We start from the raw sequence: 16,837 nt of genomic DNA on the forward strand, positions 1-16,837 counted from the left end.
AGAACGCTTGTGCCTAGTTAACTAAAATTAAGGTGAAACAGGAATTAAATTTCTAATGGCGAATATTCAATATGAATTAATTATTTTTAGATTATCGATGATCGAATGAATAACTTCAAGGGTGTAGTTGACCGATACCAAGACTTGTTAATATTTTTATTTCCCATATTTTTAATTCTTTCATGTTAGTAATAAGATTTTATTTTAAATTGCTTAAATTTTTAGTAGTTAATTTTCAAAACTCAAAAATCCCCTTTTTTTTCAGTAATTTTAACAACACAATAAATTGCAACTTCCTCGTGGGAATGATCCCTACTCTCGCTACTACATATTTATTTGTTGGAGTTGAGTTGGGCTAATTTGGGCGCGATACGACTAAGCGCTACCAAATTTTGGCGCCGTTGCCGGGGACGGCGTTTAATTTATTTGTGTTCTTGTTTTTATTTTTATTTCTATTCTTTTCCCCTATGCTTCTCTGGTTCGTTCATGATTTCAGGTGACTGTTCTGAAGAAGAATTTCCATACGATCGAGAGATAGAGAGAACATTGCATAGTCGAAGGAGAGAAGCGAGAAGGATATTTGAAGAGGAAGAAGAGGTTCCATTCGAAGAACCTGAAGAAAAGATGACTGCCAACGCCAATTTGAGCTTGAGACAACTGGGCACTCCTGATTTGAACCAGCAGCCCTTATGCATTACTTTCCCTACCTTAGAAGCTAATGATACTTTTGAATTAAAATCTGGGCTAATACATTTTTTTCCTGCTTTTCATGGTCAGCTTGCAGGTGAGGATCCCCACAAGAACATAATGGAATTCCATGTGGTATGCACGAGCATGAAACCCCATGAAGTAACAGAGGAGCAAATCCAGCTGAGAGCCTTTCCGTTTTTATTGAAGAATGCCGCGAACGATTGACTATACTACTTGCATCATGGATCCATCACCACCTGGACGGAGATGAAGAGGATATTTCTAGATAAGTACTTTCCAGCTTCGAGAGTGGCAAACATTAGGAAGGAGATCTATGGGATCAAACAATATACAGGAGAGTCACTTCACGAGTATTGGGAGCGGTTCAAGAAGCTTTGTGCTAGCTGTCCGCAACACCAGATAAGTGAAAATCTTTTAATCCAATACTGCTATGAAGGTTTGTTGTCTCATGATAGGATAATGCTAGATGCGGCCAGTGGAGGAGTTTTTGTGGAGAAAACTCCAATCCAAGCAAGGAATTTGATCGAGAGTATGACTACCAATTCTCAGCAATTTGTCACTAACAGGAGTGATCCAGCACCTAGAAGGAGTAATGAGGTAAATGTTTCTTCCCTTGAACAACAACTGATTGATCTGACGTCTCTTATGCGTCAATGGCTGTAGGGAATGGAAAAAATGTGAAATTTTGTGGAATTTGCACTATAAGGGGACATGCAACTGACATGTGTCCCACGCTTCAAGAGAAAACGAGCGAACAAGTCAATGCAGTTGGAGGATTTCCTAGGGAACTACAGAGAAAGTATGATCCTTATTGCAATACATTCAATCCAGGTTGGAAGGATCATACCAATCTTAGATACGGAAACCCTCCGGTGAATCAGCCTGCACTTCGCATGCAACCGAATAATCAAGAGTACAGACCACCATATCATCCTCCACCACAGCGTCCTCAAATTCCAAAACCAGGTGAGTTTTTAGAAAAAAATTTTAAGGATCTTTCAACTAACACTTTGAATTTTCAACAGGAAACGAGAGCAAGAATCCAACACTTGAACACTAAAGTGGGGCAGTTACCACCATTAATAAGTTGGAGGCACAAAATTCTAGCATCTTACCATCACAGACAATGGTGAGTCCAATGGAGAATGTGAGTGCAATCACATTGAGGAGTGGAAGAGAGTTGAAGGTTCATGAAGAAGTGGTGAAAGAGCCAGTACAGAACGAAGATGAGGAGAAATCCAAGGTAGATGAGACTGAGCTTAATCACAAAGAAGCACCAAGAGGTAAATTTCCTCCTCTTTCTGAGTATAAACCTGTAGCCCCTTTTCCCCTTGCATTGAAAGAGTCTAGGAAGGATGAAGGTATCAAGGGGTTGTATGAAATATTTCGTAGATGTGAGGTCAATATTCCTTTGCTAGATGCTATCAAACAAGTACCTCGCTATGCTAAATTTCTAAAAGAGTTGTGTACTGTGAAGAGAAAACACAAACTTAAGGGGTGTCAGAAATTTGAATTGGGAGAACGGGTATTTGCTGTCATTCAAATAAAGGTACCCACAAAATGCAAGGATCTAGGTATGTTTTCGATTCCTTGTAAAATAGGAGATGTTCAGCTTGAAACGGCCATGTTAGATTTAGGAGCATCGATTAATATCATGCCATACTCTGTTTACGCTTCTTTAAAACTAGGGCCTTTGAATGAAACTAAAATTGTTATCCAGATGGCTGATAGATCTACTATTCATCCTAGGGGTATGTTAGAGGATGTTTTTGTGCAAGTTGGTAATTTGGTCTTTCCTGCTGATTTTTATGTACTTGATATGAAAAACAATGATTTGAATAATCCAATTTTGCTAGGAAGACCATTTTTGAAAACTTTGAAATCTATCATAGATGTTAACAATGGAACTCTCACTATGGAGTTTGATGGGGAGATTGTTAAGTTTCATATTTTTGATACCCTGAAAATTCCTGGTTGTGAAAGTGTTGTTAACCATATTGATATCAATGATTACTTGTCACAAGAACACAAGAAAGTTGTGAATGAGGGTAAGTTGAAGGAAGTAATGGCAAAACCGGTTGAGAATTTTAATGCTAAATTTTTTCTCTCTGATTTGCAGGCACCTAAAGCTGAGCCAAAACTTCCTCCAGATCGAGCAAAAGGAATACCAATGGGGAAAGGGAAACATAGTCAAGAGACAAGGACCAGCAAGAAATCAAATCAGAACAAGCATAGAAAGAAAATAACTGCAAAACTGTTCAAAGGGATGAAGGTGGACAAGGGAACCAGATATGAACCACCATGAGGAACTGAAGCATACAGTCAGGCCAACGACTGTAAACAGAGGCGCTGCTTGGGAGGCAACCCAAGGGGAGTATTTCTTTTCATTCTTAGTATTTATTTATTTTTGTTTTTCATTTTTTCTTACATTGGGGACAATGTAAGATTTTAAGTATGGGGAGAGGACTTAGCCAGTCATTGAAAGAATTTAGCCGTTTTTATGAGAAAAAATTTTTTTAGAGCTCATATTTTGTGATGAATTTGACTGTTGAAAATCACTAGCCCATGATGATATCTAATTGATGACATGCATGTTTTAAAAATAGATGATTTGCTAACCTTGAAACACTTTGATCTCCAATGAAAATTAGACTTTGATATGGTTCTTGAATATTCTTTAGCACGCATGAGTCATAGCTTGTGAATTGTATATGACATAGTGAAGGTCGTGTGAACCTTGTGATAGTCTTAGGAAGTCCCTAGCCTATCAACCTCCCTTTTTAGATTAATTGGAAAAAAAATAAAAATAAAAAAATAGCAAAGAATGGAGGTAGTGAGGTGAGGGGAGGCATTAGAATGAGGATTGAAATTCTAGTCCTACAAATTCCAAGAGCGAAATATGGAGGAGAATGTATGGAGTTGAGGATAACCGGGTGCAATTACTCGGACAAGTGAAAAGACTATAAAACTTCTCAATGGTTTAATTTGATTTGTTGGTGTGCAAATTGAGCTATTGTGGGGTTTTGCATTGAATGAATCTGTGAAGTGTGCATGACACTTGCTAATGACCATACACACACAAACATTTGGGGCTATATCTCTAGTTGAAATTTTTGAATATTGATCTTGTTTCGTTGTTAGCATTTTAACGCCTTTCTTGACCATGCATTTAATTAATTGCTGAGGCACAAATGTGTAAATCATGGTTATTCTTCATTATGGGATCATGAGCTCGAACTTATTCTTGATTTTGTGTTGCTCGAGGGCGAGCAAGGTTTAAGTATGTGGGTGTTTGATTTGGTGATAATTTATTATGGTTATTTGGGTTAAATTGATATGATTAGGAGAATTTGCATTGCTTTAATTCATTTTATTGTTCCTAATTATTGTTTTTGGTTGGATTTAGGAGAATAAGGAGAATGAGCAAAAGGTAGATGAATTTGAGAGGAAAAGATGGAAAATCTATTGCGCAAGAATAAATTACGGAGCAGCAATGATCAAAAAATCATTTTTTATTTTAGAAAGCTTCAAATCCGATCTTCATTGTTCAAAATGAATTCAAGATGTTTTGAAGCTTCTGCCCAAATTTTAGCTCAATCCGACGGCTAGATCTCGAGATATGAAATTTTCAAAAACGTTGCGCGCTGGAAAAAAGTGAGCTCGCTCGATCCGTCAACTTCAGCGGATCGAGCGGCCCGAAAAGAAAAATTTTGGAAAATTTGGACAGAGAAATTTTGGCTCGATCCGTCAACTTCAGTAGATCGAGCCAGCGGCACAGTTCGGGAAAAAATTCAGAAAAAGGAAATTTTTTTTTGAGGACTCTAGTCTATATTTAAGACTTTTAATTCCGATTTATAGGATCTTTATCAGATTTGGAGGCTTAGAACGTGGAGAACATATTGGCGGCTGGGTTTCTTCTCTCTTTTCTTAGATTTAATTTTATTTCATGAATTTTTCTAGAGAATTCATGAATATTATAGGCTAAGTTTTAATACTTGGTTGAGGAAGAAGAACCCTTGATTTTATTTATTTTGTGAGATTCAGATTTTTATCGTTTGATTTATATTTGAGTATCAAAAGTTGTTTTGGATTGATTGCCATGCTTGTATGTGAGATTATAGGATTGATCACCCTCTGATTTTATTATACAATCTATTGATAAATTAGAACTCAAATCCGTAATACTTTGAATCATTTGATTTGCGAAGCAACTACGATTGATATTTTCCGCTTGTGAATTTATTTAATTGTAGGAACAACGATTGACTAGGTTAAATACATCTGCTTGTGTATGTGTTATCTAGGTTCATCAGTTTTAATAGTTTGCATGTTGCCTTGGATTTAAATCCAATTGCTTGTATTGGGTTAATTCATTGGTAAGGGTTAATTTAGAACGCTTGAGTCTAGTTAACTAAAATTAAGGTGAAACAAAAATTAAATTTCTAATGGCGAATATTCAATGTGAATTAATTATTTTTAGATAATCGATAATCGAATGAATAACTTCAAGGGTGTAGTTGACCGATACCAAGGCTTGTTAATCTTTTGATTTCCTATATTTTTAATTCTTGCATGTTAGTGATAAGATTTTATTTTAAATTGATTAAATTTTTAGTAGTTAATTTTCAAAACTCAAAAATCCCCTTTTATTTATTTTCTGTAATTTTAAGAACACAATAAATTGCACATTCGTCGTGGGAATGATTCCTACTCTCGCTCCTACATATTTATTTGTTTGAGTTGAGTTGGGTTAATTTTGGCGCGATACGAGATTGAATGGAAAACTGCGTTTAAAACAAAATATGGTTTGTATGAATGGATGGTTATATCTTTTGGTTTAACTAATGCACCTAGTACTTTTATGCGTCTAATGAATCATGTTTTGCGTGCATTTATTGAAAATTTTGTGGTGGTGTATTTTGATGATATCTTGGTATATAGTAAAAATTTGGATGATCATGTGGGGCATTTGAAAGTTATACTAATCACATTGCATGCTAAATACTTTGTTTAATTTCATTAATAATAATTCAGATTCTATACACAATATTAAAATTCTATCAAGAATTTTCTTCAAAGCTTTGCTTTGGTTATTGAAATCAAACTTTTCATAGTTTAATTACTTGGAAATGTTTGTCAATTGATTTTTCACTGAATATTGTCAGATACAAGTTATCTGAAAGTTTTCTTTGGTTTCGATTGCTCGTGATTTCTGTTGTTAATCATTCCGTTGATTAAAGGTGGAAATCCAAATTCTATCAATTTTACTTGTTTCAAAGATTGGGAAAAACACTTTGGATCTTTTGTTTATTGATTAGTGGGTGTGATTTAATTTATAATCGTGTTTTCTAATCATACTCATCAAGATTCGTATCACACTGCACTATTGCAAAGAGCACTAACACTCACCTTAAGGCTAAGTGCGTCTGCAACGGGATTCGTAGAACCTGGATGGTACTTAATGTAGTAACCCGGTCCCCTTTTACATGATTAAATTGATTAAGAATGGATTAAGGACTTAATTTGGATTTAATTTGGAAATGTATGATTTTTGTTTAAGGAGATATCGGAAGGTTTGAACCCAAGTAAGGAGGGTTCAAAGACTTCGGAAGCACAGTTCATTTTTTGAAGGCTACGGACGGTTCAGAACGTCAGAGTGTGATTGGAGCTTCCGGTCATAGTTAGGCCATGCGCATTATCAAAATGTCAAGGAGTTTGGACACGTAGGAGATTAGAGCTTCCGAAGAGGAGTTCGAAGCTTCTGATCGTTGCATTTCTGCAACGTGGCTGACTTGCGAGTTCGGAGCTTACGAACTCAGTCTATAAATATGGCATCCGAGGCTCATTTTCCTTGCTCATTCACATATTTCCCATCTCGGTTCTTGGTAGTTCTTAGGGGTTTCTATCCTTCCTTTGGCTAAGGGCGGGCCTTGGTGAGGCTTCTAGGAGTTGTAGCAGAGTTGTGCCCAAGTTCTGGGGCATTCGAAATCAAAGGGCTGACGACGGACGACGGTATATCCTTATATCCTATAAATAGTTTGAGAGTATCTATTAGCTTAGTTAATGCTTTTAGATGTTGTTTAGTGATATAATAATCTTGTGATTATAGGCTTGGACAGTAGAGCTGGTGTAGCTTGCCAAGTATTATTAAGGTACGAAAGTACAGTTTGAGATACCCTGACTTAGTATGCATTTATTATGTGTTGCATTATTTATATGGCATGATTTTATCTAAATATATTATGAAACATTATTATGCTTCATGCATGATCATCTTGAGCTTGTATCCTTATAATATCCCATAGTAGGGTTTCCACCCTATACTGTTAGTGGATGGTTGGTCATGTCCACGTAGATTCATGTCAGGTCACCTATATCCACTATTGAGTATGTGAGCCACCTCCTGGTGCGACGGCGCAGCGTGCTTCATACCTACGGCCCGAGTCTGTTCTTGACCAGAGATTCTTGACCTCGAGTCTTGGTAACCCGTACACTTGCATTCATGAACATATAATATTGTATACTCATACTCTCGTACTGAGTGTACTTCGCTCATGTCCTTTATATCTATGATTTTGGAAACCCTATTCGATGGGGCAGGTATCACGTTGGATAGCGCAGGAGATGCTGGGATATCCTAGGTGTCGAGGTTGTTAGCATTGAAAGTTTATCTTTGCAGTGTTGTTTATCGTTCTGAGGATGATGGTACTGAGAATATTTTTATTCGATTCGGTTGTAATAATTAAGTTTGCAGATTTTTGCTCTTGGGATTGTTTAACTTTATCAGTTTCCGCAATTTAACTCTGATTATGTTTTTATTAAGATAATTTCATGCTTAGTTCTGATTAGTAGGTGATCGCGGTGTGGGTCACTACATTTATGGTATGAGAGCATGCTTAAGATAATTCTGGGAATTAGTTTTGGCTCTTTGGGTTTTGATGAGATTTGTATATTCAGATGGTCGGTAGAGACAAGGAGAGTCAGAGTAGTGTTGGCTACTAGGGAGATGGTGGTGCTCCTAGACGTCCCCGTGCGCATCGCCATCATCGAGATGGAAGGTGTCATTTCGAGCTTCATAGATTCGTTCTGATTGGTCCGAAGCCTTTGCTGGGAGGCGAGACACCTGATGCAGCAGAGGATTGGCTTGAGCGTATGGAGAGTATTTTTCGTGCCTTCGATTGCTCCAGAATCAAAAGATGGAGGCTACCACTTTTCTGTTTGAGGGAAGCACTCGTAAGTGGTGGAAGTCCACGTTTGCACCAGTGCTTTAGGAGCAGAGACATGTTTGGTGGCCAGATTTCTTCAGATTATTCAGACAACTGTATTTTCCTCCAGCTCTTCGCAAGACGAAAGCCATTGAGTTGCTTAATCTGAAGTAGGGATCTGTGTCTGTGGACGAGTATCATCAGAAGTTCTTGATTTCCTTCCTAATTGTCCCCATATTGGCGTCATTTTTGAGGCGGAGTACAATCATTTCCTATAGGGGCTGAACTAGGAGAGTTTTGACTTATTCATGGTGTGTGATGATCCCAATTCTTATGAGAGCTTGGTGAACAGGTGTCGGCGAGCATAGATCAGTGTGAATCAAGCTAAGTCATTTCAGTCTTCTCGACCCGCGAATTCTTTGGGTCCCCGTGCTCAGTCCTTTAAGAAGTCTACTTCTTCTACTTATTCCTCTGGATCTGGTGGTGTGATGCGTTTCGGAAAGAAAGGCAAGTGTGACCACTATGGAAAGAATCATTCGACCGACAGGTGCCGCAAAGCTTCAGAAGCTTGTTTTCGTTGTGGAGAGATTGGTCATCTTAAGAAGGATTGTCCACAGGTTGGGGGAGCAGGTGGTTCAGGTTCTGGTTCTCAGACTACTGTGCAGTAGAGGCCATCAGGGCAATCAACGGGAGGATCTAATCTGCGACCACATGCTTCTAGTCAGGTGTTTGCGCAGAATCATGACCTAGCAGTGGAGGAGAATGAGAGGGTTATTGCGGGTACATTTTTTTATGCGGTATACCTAATTTTGTACTTATTGATACTGGTGTATCTCATTCCTTCATATCAGCACATTTTGTCAAGCGTCAAAAGTTACCTTATATTACTCTAGACATAGTTGTTTCTATTTTAACCCCGAATGTTCAGTTAGTATTGGGTAAACACCTAGTTCTTGGTTGTCCCTTAGAGTTTGAGGGTAATGTTCTGACAACGAATCTCATGGTATTAGCGATGGAGGATTTCGATTGCATTTTGGGAATTGATATTTTGACAATGTATCAAGCTTCAGTGGGTTGTTACCAGAGACTGGTACAATTTCACCCGATCGGTGGTGATAGTTGGTTTTTCTATGGTGAGGGAGCGCGACCCCCGATGCCATTGGTATCTTTTTTGAGAGTCTGTCGATCTCTGGATTTTGATAGGGAAGACTACCTTTATGCTGTTGATCTGTCCGCTGGGAGCGTTGGTATAGGGAGTTTACCTATTGTTAATGAATTCCCTGATGTTTTTCCTGATGATATTCCGGGTTTGCTTCCTGTTTGGGAAGTTGAGTTTGACATTGATCTGATGCCAGGTACGTCACCTAATTTGAGGGAACCGTATCGTCTGGCTCCGTCAGAGATGCGTGATTTGAAGAATCAGTTGCAGGATCTATTGGATAAGGGATACATTCGGCCTAGTGTATCTTTGTGGGGAACTCCTATTCTCTTTGTGAAGAAAAAGGATAGGTACATGCGACTGTGTATCGATTATCGTCAGACTAATCGCGTGAACATCAAGAATAAGTATCATTTGCCTCGTATTGATGACTCATTCGATCATCTGCAGGGTACGTCAGTATAATCCAAGATTGATTTGAGATCTACTTATCATCAGATGCGAGTGAAAGATCAGGATATAGACAAGAATGCGTTCTAACAATCAATAAAATAAAATCAAGTCTGAAAAATCCCAAATAAACATCCACGTTTTCTACATTAATTTGTTCGGCCCAGTCACGTTGTCTTGATCAAAAATAAAATCTACTCAATAATTGAAAACAATAATTTAATAAACAAAAATAAAGAAGAACATAAGAAGAAAAAGTTTATAAATCTTCTCTCAAGCTCCGAGCCGCCGCCTTCTGTCTCTGATGCGTGCTTTCTCATCTCTGATGCATCTAAAAGTTTTTATTTATATGGCTTTTAAAATCCAAAGAATTAAAGCCCATAAAATAAGAAATTTTATTTCCTAAAATTCTGACTTTTCCTAATCTGCCAACTCTTGCTCGAGCGCATAAACGTGCGCTCGAGCGAGCACACTTCTGTCCCGATTCTTTTCACGTTCCTCTAGGCTTGATCGAACGCATGAATGCGCGCTGAAGCGAGAAATATTCTATCTTGATAATTCTTCAACACAGACAAACGCGCAGATGCACTAGATATCGCGCAGAAGCGCCGCTTCTCTTCTCCCTTCAATGCACAGAGGCGCAGATCATGGCGCAATTGCGCTTGTTCTCTCATTATCATGCGCAGCTGCGCCTTTTGTAGCGAAATTGAGCTTCCTTGCAAATCCCTTCATTGCGCAGCTTCTCAACTCCGACAGCGCAGTCTTGCTTCTTAGTATGGCTTCACGCGTAGATGCGTTGATCCAAGGCACTACAGCGCATATCCTCTTCATTCTTTTCTTCTGATTCCTACGCAAATTTGCTGGTCTAGTTCTTCATGGTGCATCACATCTCCAATCTTTCATGCACATAAGAGCAACATCTCTTCATTCATGCGCATAAACACATCAATTCTCCTTCATGCTCTCAACACAAGCAGCTGCTCATATCTTCATGTTCTTCATCCAACGCAGCATGTTTCTTTTTGACCAAAAATCCTGAATCTCCGTCATTTTCTTTAAATAAACCAAGGGAATGATGTGAAACTAAAATGCGCGAAAACACAAATAAAATAATATGAACGCATGCAAAATAGACATGAAAATATCACAAAATAATGCATACAAAATGCACTTATCAACACCCCCATATTTAACTCTTGCTTGCCCTCGAGCAAGACAAAAAAAAACAATATGCAAACAAAAACATAAGTAATGACGATTCATGGAAATTACAGCCTCAGAGAAGTTCCAACACCAAGAAAAAATAATCACAAACACTCTCGATTTTCCATAATACACCATCAATTTAGCGTGAACGTGTGTGTTTGCAATGTTATTCCAGTTACACGCAACTTCAAAAGAATCATTTCTGCAACTGTTTAGAGACCTATGACAAATCAATGTAAGGGTCACAATCAAGTGCTCTTTCCTCCCAACAATCTCTAACAAAACACATCTCTCTTGAGATAGATTACGCACTTTCGGATTTTATATCCGATTCTCTTAAGCCCTAATAATTACCCGCAAACTTATCTATAACTAAGATTGGATTTGAATTTCAATCCCCCTCGTCTATAGCCCGGATGGAGCCACAATCCCATTGAATCCGCAAACTTAGCCATGGAACAGTGATTAGGATTTCAATCATTCTCTAGGCCCGGATGGAATCGTTATTGATTTTATTTCAAAAAATTTTCTTTTGAAATTCATAACCCCATTCAATCCGCATACTTAGTCAAGAACAAGGTGATTAGGATTTCAATCCCTTGCTCATAACCCGGATGGAGTTAAATTTTTCAAAAATTCTTATCAATTTCAATTTTTCAAAAATTTTGGTGTGCTCAAGATCATAAGTGCAATGCTAGAAAATCATTAGAACTCAAAGGACAAAATCAAGATCAACAAGCTCCTATTGCCGTGCAATGTTTAAATAGACACAAACATCATCAATTACATCACTACATTTCACTGGTCTAACATGTGTGCTTAAAATTATTCACGATTCAACCAACAGTTACTCATTTCCAATCAAGAGCAAAAAAAATTTTCACATCAACTTCATCATCATAGGCTATCAATCATCATCCTTCTCATGAAAGAAAAACACTAATACGACAAAGATACAAACAGACATGAAACAAACTATATGCAACACAACACAGAACAATAAAATAAACTAGACTGCATACTTATCCAAAGCATTACCCTCAATGCTTCAGAAACAATGAACAATATGCAGAAACAAACAAACACATGAAACACAAACAAAACACAATGAAAACAAAAATAACACTCCCCTGGTCATAAGAATCCTCTTCATCTTCCTCCTTGGCAGCATATTTTGGGGTGACAGTAGCAGACTGGGTATATCAGTCAGACACGACAAACTGCAATGAGAAAGAAGCAAAACTAAAATAAAGATAAAAATAAAAATAAAACTGAGCAAAAAGAAACTAAAAATCAAGGTAAAGAGCAATGGGTTGCCTCCCAGTCAGTGCTAAAGTTATAGTCTATCGCCTGACTATGCAAAAGCAACCATCAAAGATCGGCTGTCTCCCATAGTAAGAATCATACGATTCTATGTATGGGTCTTGACTGTGTACGCCCTCAAGCTTGGCGTGATATTGATTTTGTACGCTCGTCGTTCCAACAACACTCGACATGAATTTATTAATTTGGAAGGAGACTCTGAATCTAGGCTGAAGCTCATAGAAAATGTAACATTTTGGAGTCGGTGTCAATGGCAAGAATGGATCTTCAAGTGGTGCACATTGAAAGACCATTGACAAATTCAAGTCTTCCGCCTTGAATGTTTCTTCCTCCTCAACTGTCACTTTTGGCTTCTCTTCTATTGAAAATTCTGCACATAATAGTTCTTCTTGCTCTGGATCAATTACTTCATTTCTTGGCAGATCTCAAAAATTGGTTCTTTAATAAGCGCAATTTATTCATCCAAAAGACTCAAAGACTTGATGCGGATTTCTAAGAACTGATTTGCCTATGTCTGCACAATGTTCTCCAACTGAGCCACATGATCCTCAAAACGCCCTATACACTCTTCTTGATACTCCGGTGGTTGGTTCACAAAATTTGTGGAGTTGAATTCTGGAGGATATTGGTGACTCCAACCCTGCAGTGAAGGATCACAATGCCAATGGTAGTCGAAATCTGCCATATCATATAACAAGTGCATCGCACTGTTATAGTCTCTTCTGAACAAATGACTTCCAGTTGACAAAGCTCCATAATGCACCCAACTTTTAGTTGTCTCATCCAACTGATAAGTGCAATTTTTGCACTTATATTTTATATGAATTAGATTGGCTTTTGTTATGTTTTGAGAGATATTATGCATTTTTCTTGTTGTTAGTGTCGTTTGCAGGAACTCAAGTGATATATATTTTATTTGGATAAAAAGAGTCAAAAAGTGCAAAAAGAGGTGAAGAAAAGAGATAGAGAAATGGAATTTAAAAGTGAGCAGAATAGAGCCCCAGCGCTATACAGAGTTTCCCAAAGGTGAAAAGTCAAGGAAATGCCCCAGCGCATGAAGGGAGTGCTCCAGCGCTTCACTGCTTGTAATTTTGGAAAGTTTTTATGTGTATTTTTAAGGAAATTTCGGGAATTAATTGGAAGATATGAGGGTTTTGAGTAGTATTCAGAATAGAGGGACGACTATTGAGAGTTTTGGTGTGCACAAGAGCTCAAGAACTCGGTACAAAGATGGACGACGGCGACATCCGGCGACGTAGAAGCTTAATTCTACTTTGTTCTAGTTTCTCTTTGAACTCTATTTTTCTAGTTTGATGGATTGTTGGAAAAACATGTTTTATTTGATTTTTAATCGCATTATGAACTAATTTCTTAGTCTAGAGGTAGACGGATCTTGACTGGAAACCGTGATTTGGATATTTTGATATATATTTTAATTCTTCGCATAATTTATTTGTGTTTTCATGATTTTAATGCTTTCAATTTACTGGTCATAGATTGAATGATATTTTATTTGAAATCTATCACTCGAGAGAGGAGATTTTGAATACGACATAGAAAAATACATCTGTGGTATTTATATTGTTCGAAAGACATATAATTCCATAGAAGTCATTAGAAGAATTCTCGTTCCATTTACTTGATTTAATAGTTAAACTTAGATAGACATATTGAGTTTGCTATTGAATACGAATTTTCGCTTGACACTCAAGAAAGGTAATAGAAAATAATATGGATTCTTGGCTAATAAAATACAAGAGTTTATAATTAAAAAATCATTAGAAATAATTTTGGTGGAAAGTCATGTGAAGTCGAACATCTAGCATTTATCTCCTATTGAATTTTCATCTTGCGAAGTCGTGGTTACTTAATTTTATTTCTTGCAAAGTTTTAGTTTTAAAAATTTAGTTTGATATAACTCAAATCATTTTCTTAGCTCTACATAGGATTAGGAATTGATTATTTGCAAATATTTAATATAATATCATTTTATTCATTTTCTGTGGGATTGAATTGGATTCATTTTCTATATTAAAACCTGACATCGTATGCTTGCGAGTTAAAAATACGCAACAAGTTTCTGGCGCCGTTGCTGGGAAATGAATTTTATTTGATTTATATTTAAATTGTGCTGATTAGTCTTAATTTTGATTTAGGGAATTTTATTTTAATTTATTGGTTCTAATTTTAAATTTTTCCTGTTTATGCAGTTTATGCAAAAAAATCCAAATTTACGACTCACTTCTCTTTGTTCCAAAAATCGAGAAAACTGCTAAATCCTTGAGAAAAGCTAGAAGAGAAGAGTTGCAACTAATGGCTGAAGAAAAATAAAGAGTTGTGAATAATGCTTCGGTGCCAATCAGAGATCATTTTTGACCGGTGATCAATAATCATTATTTTGGAATAGCTCGGCAGAATATAACAGCAAATAATTTTGAGTTGTTGCCAGCTTTGATCAACATGGTGCAGCAAAATCAGTTCAGGTATGCAGCAACTGAAGATACGAATTTGCATCTGCGTACTTTTCTGGAGATTGCTCACACAGTGAAAATTCATGGTGTTACTGAGGACACTATCAAACTACGATTCTTCCCGTTCTCTCTTAGGGACAATGCTCGTAGTTGGTTGCAGTCATTACCCCTTGGGAGCATCACTACATGGGAGGACATGGCATCTAAATTTCTGGCTAAGTACTTTCCGCCTGCCAAGTCTTCCCAACTGAAAATTGAGATCACTACTTTCAAACAACAAGATAATGAGTTGTTGTATGATGCTTGGGAGCGCTACAAGGAATTTCTTAGGAAGTGTCCGAACCATAATTTTCCGGATTGGGAACAGATAGAATTATTCTACTATGGGTTGAATGGGCCAACTAGGATTTCTTTGGATGCTGCTACTGAAGGTTCGATATTACCTAAATTTTCTATGGAGGCTTATGAGATGCTTGAGCAAATGACTATTAATAGTTATTAGTGGCCGAGTGAGAGATCTGCGATAAGAAATCCTGTTGGAATTCACGAGGTTGATGAATTCATTGCTTTGACTGCTCAGATGACTACTATTTCTACACATTTGGTTGCACTGACCAAAGGGAATCAAAGTTCTACTGAGACAGCATCACTGGCAAATGCCGTAAATTCTGCTGATGGATTTTAGAGTGTGGAGCAAGCTCAATATATGAACAACAGAAATTGCATCAATTATCGAGGTAATCCTTCTCCCAATCAATATCATCCTAGTTTATGCAATCATGAGAATTTTTCCTATGCAAACAATAAGAATGTGTTGAATCCTCCTCCAGGGATCAATACTCAGAATGGTGAGGGTAAAGCATCGTTGGAAGATTTTGTGAGTAATTTTATTGCATAATCATCCACAAGATTTAAGAGGAATGAAAATAATCTTGATAGTATGGAGATTCACTTGACCAATGTGAGCGCTTCTATAAAAAAATTTGAAACACAAATTGGTCAATTGGCGAATGCATTGAATAATCAGCAGAAAGGGTCGTTTCCTAGCAATAATGAGGTTAATTCAAGGGAGCAATGCAAGGCTGTTACTTTGAGAAGTGGTAAAGAACTTGGGGTTGATGACCCAAAGTTAGTGGACAAGGAAGAAGTTGAAGAGATTGTGGTGGAGTCTGAAAAATCTGACAGCAAAAATTCCAGCAAGTCTGCAGTTGTGCCTGAGAAACCGCCTGTGCAAAAACCTGTTTTTCCATATCTTCAGCGGTTCAAGAAAAAAGCGTTGGATGAGAAATTTTCTAAGTTTCTTGACATCTTCAAAAAAATTCATATAAATATTTCATTCGCTGATTCTTTGTAGCAGATGCCACACTACGCAAAATTCATGAAGGATGTGATGGCAAGGAAGAAAAAGCTCAAAGAATTTGAGATGGTGAAGTTTACCGAGGAGTGCAGCGCCATCCTACAAAATAAACTGCCAAAAAAATTGAAAGATCCAGGGAGTTTTACTATTCCTTGTATTATTGGTCTTGCAACTATTAATAGGGAATTATGTGATTTAGGTGCAAGTATTAATTTAATGCCTTTGTCTATTTTCAGGTCTTTGGAGCTTGGCGAGGTGAAACCAACCACGATTACTCTGCAGTTGGATGACCATTCTTTGACTTATCCTGGAGGAGTTGTGGAGGATGTACTGGTAAAAGTAGATAAGTTTATTTTTTCTGCTGACTTTGTAGTGCTTGACATGGAAGAAGATCAAGACGTCCCTTTAATTTTGGGGAGGCCATTCTTAGCGAATGGTAGAGCGTTAATTGATGTGCAGGAGGGTGAATTAACTCTACAAGTTGGTGGTGAAGCGGTCACTTTCAATATTTATAAGACCATAAAATACAAAGATGAGGTTGTAACGCCCCACTGTATCAAAACAAATCTTTTCAGCGTGCTTATGTCCTCACTCACACGCACCCTGAAAAACTTCCCAGGGGGTCACCTATCCTATAATTGCCACAAGTCAAGCACGCTTAACTTTGGAGTTCTTATGTGATGAGCTTCCGAAAAGATGCACCTTCTTGATATGAATAGTACATATAAAATCTTTTAAACCCTCCTCAACCATGTAGTCCCATACCTACACAGTCTCAGAATCCCTCTCATTCCGGCACGGAATCGGTTCATTCATGTCTTCCTCCGCCTAGAAGCCTACCATGAGCCGCTCATTGTCCGTGCAACCTCTTGGCACCGGCGATCACTCCCTGCCTCTTCAGTCCCGGGCATCACATGCCCATCAGCTTCCGCTTGGTTCGTCCCCGAACCATACC

General features: G+C 37.7%; 1 non-coding gene across 1 annotated transcript; it reads right to left on the bottom strand.

The window, feature by feature from the left end:
* Nucleotides 1–14,769: 14,769 nt before the first annotated feature.
* On the bottom strand, nucleotides 14,770–14,876 carry LOC140885672 (small nucleolar RNA R71). The gene has a single exon (XR_012151091.1). It is a non-coding gene; the product is annotated as a small nucleolar RNA R71 (small nucleolar RNA).
* Nucleotides 14,877–16,837: the final 1,961 nt, after the last annotated feature.

This window comes from Henckelia pumila, chromosome 2, assembly GCF_033568475.1.
Source record: "Henckelia pumila isolate YLH828 chromosome 2, ASM3356847v2, whole genome shotgun sequence".
NCBI lineage: Eukaryota > Viridiplantae > Streptophyta > Magnoliopsida > Lamiales > Gesneriaceae > Henckelia > Henckelia pumila.